At 39.6% G+C, this 10,685-nt stretch overlaps 1 long non-coding RNA gene across 1 annotated transcript in view; it reads left to right on the forward strand.

The window, feature by feature from the left end:
- Positions 1–10,605, forward strand: part of LOC118767611 — an 11,713-nt gene extending 1,108 nt beyond the window's left edge. The window contains exon 2 of the long non-coding RNA XR_005003532.1: positions 9,183–10,605. This is a non-coding gene — a long non-coding RNA (uncharacterized LOC118767611). The remainder of the gene's footprint in view (positions 1–9,182) is intronic.
- Positions 10,606–10,685: the final 80 nt, after the last annotated feature.

A 10,685-nucleotide genomic window follows, 5' to 3' on the forward strand; every position in this document is an offset into this window, starting at 1 on the left:
CCTTCTTCTTTTTCTTCTTCCTCCTCTCTGACAAGAATTCAGAAGGACCTGGAACCCACAAGAGACAGGCAGAAACAAGGAAAATGCACCTTGTATTTTTTAAAAAAACTTATCCTTTAATTTTTCCAAAATTCAATTGTTTTCCATACTTACAGTTGAAAAAGTCTCAATGACTGAAACTGGTACTGAAATGTTTTTTATAAAATTATCTTAGCATATATATCATCATCATCATTTAGCGTCCGCTTTCCATGCTAGCATGGGTTGGATGGTTCAACTGGGGTCTGTGAAGCCAGAAGGACGCATCAGGCCCAGTCTGATCTGGCAGTGTTTCTACGGCTGGATGCCCTTCCTAACGCCAACCACTCCATGAGTGTAGAGGGTGCTTTTTACGTGCCACCCGCACAGGTGCCAGACGGAGCTGGCAAACGGCCACGAACGGATGGTGCTTTTACGTGCCACCAGCACGGGGGCCAGGCGAGCCTCATTTTTAATAAATTCTTATTTGAGAGAAGTTTGGCTGTTATTTCTGTGTGGGTGACATTTGTTAGATGTGGCTTCTTCATATGGGACTAGCGAATGAGGTGGTGTTACTCACTGAACATAACTGTATGAACTCTGGTTTCTACCTCTCTCTCTCTCTCTCTTGCTATCTGTATATGTGAGAGTGTTTAAAACTGAGGAATTGTGGTGATATACCTCAACACTGTTTAGTTTTATGCCCTCATCAAGATCATCGTCATTGTCATCCACTGGCTCACGGATGAAATTTGCTGAGGGGATGCAAACCCAGGTCCAAAATGTTTCTTATAAACAAGATCTTGTTTTTTTTTCTTCTTCATATTTGTTCTTTGAAGAAGAAACCTAACTTCAAGCTCCTTTTTACAGATTACTTTTCATGCAGTTTTCTAAGCCTGAGAAAATTAAATAGGGGTGCAAATTTTGATTTTGCACCCCTCCAAAAATTTTAGATGTACTTGCACTCCCTGCAGCCCCTGTTCCCAGGCCTATGTCATCATCACCATTCAATGATCATTTTTCATGCTGGCATGAGTTCGGTGGTATGCAGGAACTTGGCAAGCCAAAAGACTGCACCAACCTTTACCGTCTGTTTTGGTATGGTTTCTATGGCTGGGTGCCTTTCTTAACATCAACCACTTTACAGAATCTACAAGGAAGTGCCGCAAAGTTCCTAGCTTTAAGGGTATTGGGAAAGGCCTCATTGGACGCTTCAATCTTCCAAATTCTTTTACAAAGCTTAGAAAAACTGAAGGACTGCTGCAATAATTATGTGAATCTGAGAAGGGAATATGTTGAATAAAATCATAATTAACTGATCCTCCTGTGTTTTCTTTTACCCAAAACCAGGAACTTTTCAGCACCGCTTTGCAGTGTGTGCTCTCATAAATGAATTTGTCTTTTTTTTTTTAATATAGTAATATTCTTAAGATCACTCTAAACAAATTTGTATTTTGAAATCCTCTATTGATGTGAGCAAGTTATTCCTAACTAGTGTACATTCAACTGGTTTCATTTCTAATCTGAGTCTTCTTTCTATGTTCAACTTAACAAGGTGGGATATTTTTAAGGGCTTTTTCAGTTTGCTTCCTGTACATATTCTATGCAGTTTAGGTTACTATTACTGATGAGTTGTAGTGCACCTGAGCACTGTATAGTTCATTATCATTGTTACTATTGGTGAATTTGCAGAAATGTTAGCATGCTGGGCAAAATGCTTTGTGGCATTTCGTCTGTCTTTACGTTCTGAGTTCAACTTTGCCTTTCATCCTTTTGGGGGGTCAATAAAGTAAGTACCAGTTTATCACTGGGGTTGATGTAATCGACTTAATCCTGATCATGAACTTGCTGGCCTTGTGCCAAAATTTGAAACCATTATTATTATTTCATTTTTATACATCAGTATTTTATTTTCATTTTGGTTATGGGTGCAGGCATTGGCTGTGTAGCAAGAAGTCTACTACATGGTTCCGGGTTCAATCCCACTGTCAAGCTGACCAAAGCCTTGAGTAGATTTGGTAGATGGAAACTGACAAAAACCTGGCACATGTGTGTGTGTGTGAATTAGTCTCTTTGCCTTGATATTGCACGATAGTTGTAAACAAGCGTCACCGTCAAACAAGCAGTGTCCTTCATTTTAAATCTTCCATGATAAACATGTCTGGTCATGAGAAAATATTACCTACTTGGAAACATATCAGGTGCCGTTTCCTCTGTGGTTTAGTCTTTCAGATTTGTCCTGGGTAAGAAGACTCAGAGTTTCAAAAAATGTGGAGCCACCTCTTGACCACTAATATTTCCTAGGCTTACTCTGACCCAGAAAAGTAATTACCTGTCAGGGACCCATCTATGGGCTAAGAAGCTTGTTGCGGAATAAACCCTCGTTGCCTTGTGAGTATCTGGAGATCCTTCAGGTGATCCAGTACCCTCTTTGATACCATTTCAGCAAATCCAGGGTAGGTGGAGCTCACCAGCCCTGTGATGTAATTCACCTAGAAGGCTGTTCCAATGTAAAAAGCTTCAACTTGCTGGATATCGCCCACCGAAATTAAGTACCAGTTACGCACTAGGGTCAATGTAACCGACTTAATCTCTTTGTCCCCCCTGTGTTTAGCCCCTTGTGGGCAATAAAGAAATAAGAAGCTTGCTTCCCAACCACGTGGTCCTGAGTTCAGTTCCACTGCATAGCACCTTGGGCAAGTGTCTTCTATAGCCTCAGGTCGACCAAATCCTCGAGTGGATTTGGAAGGAGGAAAACTGAAAGAAGCCTATTATATATATATGTGTTTGTCCTTCCATCATTGCTTGACAACTGATCTTGGTGTTTACATCTTCGTAACTTAGTGGTTCGGCAAAAGACCTGATAGAATAAGTCCAGGGATCGATTTCTTCAACTACAAGGCAGTGCTCCAGCATGGCCACAGTCAAAATGACTGAAACAAGTAGTTTAAATTAATAATTTTGTCATCATTATACTGGTGCTTGGTATATAAATTACCATGTGCTAAGGTTATCTCTACAGACTTTCTATAGGTTAAGGCGGCGAGCTGGCAGAATCGTTAGCACGCCGGGTGAAATGCTAAGCAGTATTTTGTCTGCTGCTACATTCTGAGTTCAAATTCCGCCAAGGTCATCCTTTCGGGGTCGATTAAATAAGTACCAGTTACACACTGGGGTCGATATAATCAACTTAATCTGTTCGTCTGTCCTTGTTAGTCCCCTCTGTATGTAGCCCTTTGTGGGCAGTAAAGAAATAAGACTTTCTATAGGAATTAAAGCCTGCACCGATTTTTTTTTTAACATTTCATATTCATATACACCTAATATAAACAACAATGCGATTAAAGATGGAAACATGGGTGTATATGCCATTTCAGGGGGTTTTGCACCTTCTTCACTACCACATCCGACCTTTTAACTTTCTAGTTTATTATGGTAGTGTAACAAAATATGGCGTCTCTTACCATTTAGATCACTTTAAGACAAAAACTGTCATGGAACCAAGATGCAGCCTGTGTGCTGCCAAATTAGTTATGGTAGGATTCGAACTCAGAATACAAAGAATCATCATAAATACCACAAGCCTAATTTTCTTATGGTTCTGCCAATCCACCACCAAAAGCTTGTTCATTTTACTGACCCCAAAAACATAGAAAAGTAAAGTTAGCCTTTGTGTGATTTGAACTTCAAACACTCAAAATGCTGCAAGATATTCTGTCCAATGCTTCTATCAATTGTCTTTAACCCTTTAGTATTTAAACCGGCCATATCCGGCCAAAATATTTAATCTGTTTTATGTTCAAACCGATCCAGGCTCTCACACCGACCCTACAATGTTATTCTACATTAAGTAATTACACCATCAAGATCTTGAAGATATGAGATAATGCATGATTAATTCAAATCAATGTGAATCAATAAGCATTATGTTTGATTGAATAATCTGAACACTAAAGGGTTAAGATGGTGTAACTTGAGGGAACTTTTGTTGGTTGTATCTGACATTGACCAGCCATGTTGAGGTTCTGGACTCTCCCTGTTGTAGGACAGATGATGGTTCTTACTGATCAGCTTGCATAGATAATTTGACTGGAGATCAATTTTGTACATTATTAATTTACTCCATTCTTCAAATCAATGTTGCCTGTACAGATGCTTGGTGTACCAGACGTCAGGTGTTGAAGCGACCACAGAAATAGATTATTTTGCTGAAAAACATACTGCCCAGTCCAGGAACTGAAACTATGATCTTGTAATTACGAGTACAACACCTTAACCACTAGGCCATATACCCCTACTATTGCTATATTACAAATGAATATAATGCTTAGTCATTAGAAGACAGGGTAGACTACATTAAATTGTTTACCATATACACACATACAGGAAGCCAGATGTGAACCTAATACCTTTTTCCATTTCTCATCTCGGTGCATCTTATGAATTCCATTTTAAGAGCAGGCCTGGCTGTATGGGTAAGAAGTTCATTTCCTAACGACATGCTTTCAAGTTTAGCCCTGTTGAGTGGATTATTGAGCAATTGTCTTATGAGTGGATCTGGTGGGTAGAAACTCAAAGCCTGTTGTAGATTAGCTATGTGCATATAAGGTGTCTGCTTGTTTTAACATTGCATGATAGTTGTAAATGAGTGTCACTGTCTTACAAGCGGTGTCCTTTGTTTTCAGTTTTCTCACAAAACATGTTTGGACCATGAAGAAATATTACCTTATTCGTAAACAGGTGAAGAAGGGCACCTGTCGAATATCTGCATTAATATTATCTCCTCCATGTAAAAATGACAGGTGTGAGCTAAAAAGCTCTCTTTCCAACCACATGGTTCTGGGCAGTCCTACTGCATGGAACCATTGGCAAGCATCCCTATAACTTAGCCTCAAGTAGATTTGGTAGACAAAGTGAAATAAGCCCGTAGTATATATATATTATATATATATATATATATATTATATATATATATATATATATATATGTGTGTGTGTGTGTATCTATGTGCAGATGGATGCCAACAGCTCTATAAAGATGTGTTGTTCAAAGTGGATGGAACATGTGGAAGAGGGAAACCCAGGTTGATTTAACCCTTTAACATTTAAGCTGGCCACATCCAGCTCAGATATTGTTTTATGTCCAAACTCACCAGATCTGGATTCTCACACCTGTTCTACAATGTCATTCTAAAAGTATTCAATCACATCACCTAAACTTCAAACCTGAGATAATGCATGATTAACTTAACCCTTTAGTGTTCATATTATTGAATCAAACATAATGCCTTTTGATTCCCATTGATTTGAATTAATCATGCATTATCTCATAGCTTCAAGATCTTGATGGTGTAATTACTTAATGTGGAATAACATTGTAGGGCAGGTGTGAGAGCCTGGATCTGGTCAGTTTGAACATAAAGCAGATTAACTATTTTGGCCGGATATGGCCGGTTTAAATACTAAAGGGTTAACTTAACTCTTTAGCATTCGGATTACTTTGCCAACTGCAATGCTCTTTTAATCGTACATAATCTTGTAGCTTTCAGATTTTGATGTGATTGTTTATTATTTAGAATGACATTGTAGGGTGGGTGTGAGAGACTAGATCTGTCCTGGCTGAGCATTTGACAAAATAATCTGAATGCTAAACAGTTGAATTAAGTCAGCCCTTGTCCCCTGCTGTCTCATCTGAAATCCATTAGAAATTGAAGCAGGAAGAAGCCGAGCTAATCATATAAAAATCATCATTTAATGTCCCCTTTTCTATGCTTGCAGGTTTCAGCCAGAAATTGTTGAGGGGTGGGGTGTTCATTCAATGGATAGATGCCCTTCCTATTAACAAACCTCACTTGTTACAAGGAAAATAAATTCCTCCCCCCATGGTTGGACAAACTTTTTGCAGAAGACTAGAAAGGAATATTGCTCACTTGGTGACACAACTATCACAATAACATAAGGGTGCACACAAACATTAACATTTAATGCCTGTTTCCCAGGCTGCATCAAGCACCAGTTCTAACTATGCTGTTTTCTTTGGTTCAACACCCTTTCTAATACCAACCATCTTACCATGTGTATTGGGCATTTTTTTTTTTGACACCGACACATGCATGGCTGTGTAGTAAGTCTGCTTCCCAGTCACATAGTTCTGGGTTCAGTCCCGCTGCATGGTACCTTGGGCAAGTGCCTTCTACTATAGTCTCAGGCCAACCAAAGCCTTTTGAGTGCATTTGGTAAGAAACTGAAAGAAGCCTGCAGTATGTATAGCAGTGGTTTTCAACCAGGGTTCCGCAAGAAGTTACAAAACTGCTAAAATCGGCAGTAATTTTTAATTCTCCTTTGTAGATATGTGTGCATAAGACTATTAAATTATTGCACAGGGGTTCCTTGAGCCAGTGGAATGTTTCCTTGGGGTTCCGCTCCAGCAAAAAGTTTGAAAAGCACTGATGTATATACTATATATACATATATATATACAAAGTTGTGTCCATCCCCCCACCCCCTGCATAACTGATGCTGATGTGTTTATGCCCCCAGAATTTAGTGGTTCAGCAAGAGACCAAAAGAATAGGTACTAGGCTTACAAAGAATAAGTCCTGGGGTCGATTTCTTTGACTAAAACCCCTTTAAGGTGGTGCTCCAGCATGGCCAGTCAAATGACAGACATATACAAACACCGTTGGCTTCTTTCCATTTCTCTCCACCAAATCCAATTACCAAAGGTGTGACAGTGAGACTGGAGCAGAGACTACAACCAGGGAAAGCAAAGCTTGTTAATCAGACAAGCATGCTCCACGCCGGTGAATATCACCACACGACACATTGGGAGAAACCCTTTCTCATTAGACATCGTTAAACAAATCCATCTTGCATGCATATTCTTTTATCCTTTCACTAGTTTCAGTCATTGGACTGTGGTCATGCTGGAGCACCACGGCCTTAGATGGTAGACTAATCCACTTTCTGGTTCAACACCACAACCTGTTACCTTGGGTTACTTAAGCACAAAGTCTGTAAGCATTTGAACCAGGGTTTAGGGTCACAGAATCCACATCTCTGCCTCTTTCCAAGGGACATGAGCATCACACCCTCTCTGACTTGATAATAGTGTTGCATACTTTGATATAATTTAGTAATTCATCATCATCATCGTTTAACGTCCGTTCTCCATGCCAGCATGGGTTGGATGGTTCAACTGGGGTCTGGGGAGCCCGAAGGCTGCACCAGGCCAGTCTGATCTGGCAGTGTTTCTACAGCTGGATGCCCTTCCTAACGCCAACCACTCCGAGAGTGTAGTAATTCAATAAATAGAAATTGATACAGGTAATACAATGAACTAAAATCCCTTAAAGGTTATGGTTAAAACCATTAAATGAAAGAGGAAAAGCATTCCGGTCATGTTTTGTCTTTTTCTCATGGATTTTATATCAGGAATTGCTTATCCAATATATTCATTCAATTTCAGGACAATAGGTTGAGATTTGACTTTTATGTTCAGCAATTTGAGCAACCACATACAGGCTGCACACCAATAAGGTGGCTGTGTGGTGAACAAGTTTGCTTCCCAACCACATGGTTTCGGGTTCAGGCCCACAAAAGCCTTGTGAGCAGATCTGGAAGACAAAGCAAGAAAACAAAATGCTGAACATGTGCTTTTACTTATATGAAAGTCACAATGTCCCGAGCTGCGTTGCTGCTGGCCACACCTGCCAATAAATCATCAGTGCAGGAGTGGCTGTGTGGTAAGTAGCTTGCTTACCAACCACATGGTTCCCAATCCACTGGCCCAAAAGCTTAAGACCACACGGCCAACTTCTTAAAATTAGTGACCCACATAATACAACCACCATCTTGGAGGTGGTTTAACCCTTTAGTGTTCAAACCGGTTATATCCGGCCCAAATATTCTGCTCATTTTATGCTCAAACTGGCCAGAACCAGTATCTCACACTTACCCTACAATGTGATTCTAAAAATAAGCAATTACATTTTTTAAATCTTGAAGCTACAAGATAATACCAGATTAAATTTTTAAAATGTAAATGAATAAGGATTACTTTTGACATTAATTTGAATGCTAAAGGGTTAACTGAACAATTTGACCCCAGCATTTATTCTTCTTAAGGTCTAGTGCTTATTCCATTGGTATCTTTTGCTGAACTTCTAAGTCACAGAGACATAAACAGCAGTTGTCAAGCAGTAGGGGGACAGAAGCATCCACCCCATTCCACACACTATATATCCTTTACAGTCATTAGACTGAAGCCATTCTGGGGCACCACACACAAATATATATATACATATATATGACATTGCATCCTTTAAGGCCCTCATGCTTTCCGAAATCCGCCAAAACTACACCTGATTATACATACACTTTAGATGAATTGTAGTGCACCTGATCACTGTAAACAATGTTTTTATTATTATTATTATTATTATTATATAGGATGAGCTTCAATCTACCAAATTCACTCGCAAGGAATTGGTCAGTCCATGCCTATGGTGCTATGTAAACGGACCAAACTCAAAACTACATGGATGCAAAGCAAGCTTCTTAACACAGCCGTGCGCGAGTAAAAAACAAAAGATAACTTATCAGTTTTCTTAGTGAAAGATATATTTATGTATGCCCCAGCATGGCCGGGCTTTTGCAAAGTTTCTGTTGACCACAAATTACATGGAACTGGCCAACCTGGAGCAAAAGGTAAAAAGTTGCACAGGGTGATTGAACTTGGAACCACATGACAACTGTGAAGCAAACTTCTGAACCATGAAGCCGTATTATGTTGTTCGGATAGTGGTCAGACAATCCAAGGAGGACCTTACCCACTGACATCACACAAAGGGAAAGAATGTAATATAAACTACTACTATTAACAAGAGAGAAGGAAGGGTGACAGGGAGGTTTATGAATGAAGAAGCGTCCCCCCACCCATCCTTTCCCACAACACAACCAGCACTTGATCCCTAGCACAAGAACCCTGCAAGCATTGGAAATTTTTCAAGAATGCAATAGAATATGACGAGCAACCTCGTCAGTCATACAAGTCATCAACGGCAACAGACTCCAACAGATTTCTTTTATTATACATTTTCAAAAAAAAAAAAATAAAAAATAAAAAAATAAAAATAAAGTCAAAATTGAGAGAGAGAGAGAGAGAGACAGAGAGAAAGAAGGAGAGTAAGAGAAAGAGAGTTAGAGAGAGAGAGAGAAAAAATATTTCCATATTTGGACAAAGTTTCCACTGAATACATTTTTGAAGTTCATGAAATTTCACTTGAAAAAAGCTGACCAAAAGCACTCCACCGACATGTAGGACATGTAGCGTCCAGTTGGAACATACATCAAGCAGTTAAGTACACAGATTAACTAAAGATTTCAAAGCCAATGCAACAAAGTTGTTCTGGTCAAGTTAGTAGTGGACAGACCAGCTGAGGAGAGAGGAGAGGAGAGAAAGGAGAGATTAAGAGAGAGAGATTAAGAGAAATTTAAGTGTTATATCTCAGGTTGTAGTAGTAGTATTAGTAGAAGTGGTGGTGGTGGTGATAGCAGTGTGTCAAAGTGTGGACAAAGAGCAGAGAGGTGGACAGCAGAGTGTGAGAAGAAACTAAGACCCTACAGCAAGGTTTTGGGCAGAGTGTGTGTGTATGTGTGTATGTACATGTTAGATATATATCTATATATATATATATAGTAGTAGTAGTAGTAGTTGGGGCCCTACGCTAAGGCAGACATCTAGACACAATGATTCAAACCACCAACGCACAGACACATTCCAACACTCATCAAGCAAATTACGTCAGTCATTATTCACCCTTAGTCTATTGTAGCTTACGGTCAATGCAACCAAGCAAGCCACCCACAAACTATTACGGGGACACGCACACATATACCCTCTGTAAACAGAAGCCCCTGCACACACGCAGCCAGACGAGTGGGTGGGTGGGTGGTAAGGAGGCGAGGAGCAAAAAGGGGACCAATATTGTCGGGATGTAAAAATTTGTATAAGCAACCTAACTACAGACATTAGGGAGTGGTGGGTCAGGTAGGATTTACTAGATTTAGACTCCACCAGACAAACAGACGGACAGAGTGGGGGGAGGGGGAGTCGTGAAGGCCCAGTCTCTTTGAGTTGAGTTCTAAGTGTCCGTTTTACAATGGGGGGGAGAGGGGGAAACGAGGAAAGGAAAGAGAGAGACAAGAGAGAGAGAGAGAGAGAGAGAGGAGGAAGAAGAGGAAAGAGGGAGGAGGAGGAAGAGGAGCCAAAATAAAAAAATAAAAAAAAAGGATGTGAAGAAATCAAATGACAGGCAATGAGATATGAAATGGCCAGTAGATGGCGCTTGCAGATGAAAAAAAATTGCATCAACATACACAGATACTCTCAAGAACCGCTTTCTGCCCTTCATCAATATAATTGTTATTATTATTATTAGTAGTTAGTAGTAGTAGTAGTAGTAGTATTATCATTATTTCTTTATTAGTACATTAGTGGAATTTTCTTTGATAATATTGGTTGTTTCCAAAAAAAAAAGTCTGACAAGCATCATTTAAAAATTAAAAAATAAAAATGAAAATAAAAATAGAAAAAAAAAAAAGCCAATGCACGTTGAATTGAAAAGCTGGCTGGCGGGAGAAGCCAATCTTGAAGAACGACAAGAA

This window comes from Octopus sinensis, linkage group LG23 (genome assembly GCF_006345805.1).
Source record: "Octopus sinensis linkage group LG23, ASM634580v1, whole genome shotgun sequence".
NCBI classification, from domain to species: Eukaryota; Metazoa; Mollusca; class Cephalopoda; order Octopoda; family Octopodidae; genus Octopus; species Octopus sinensis.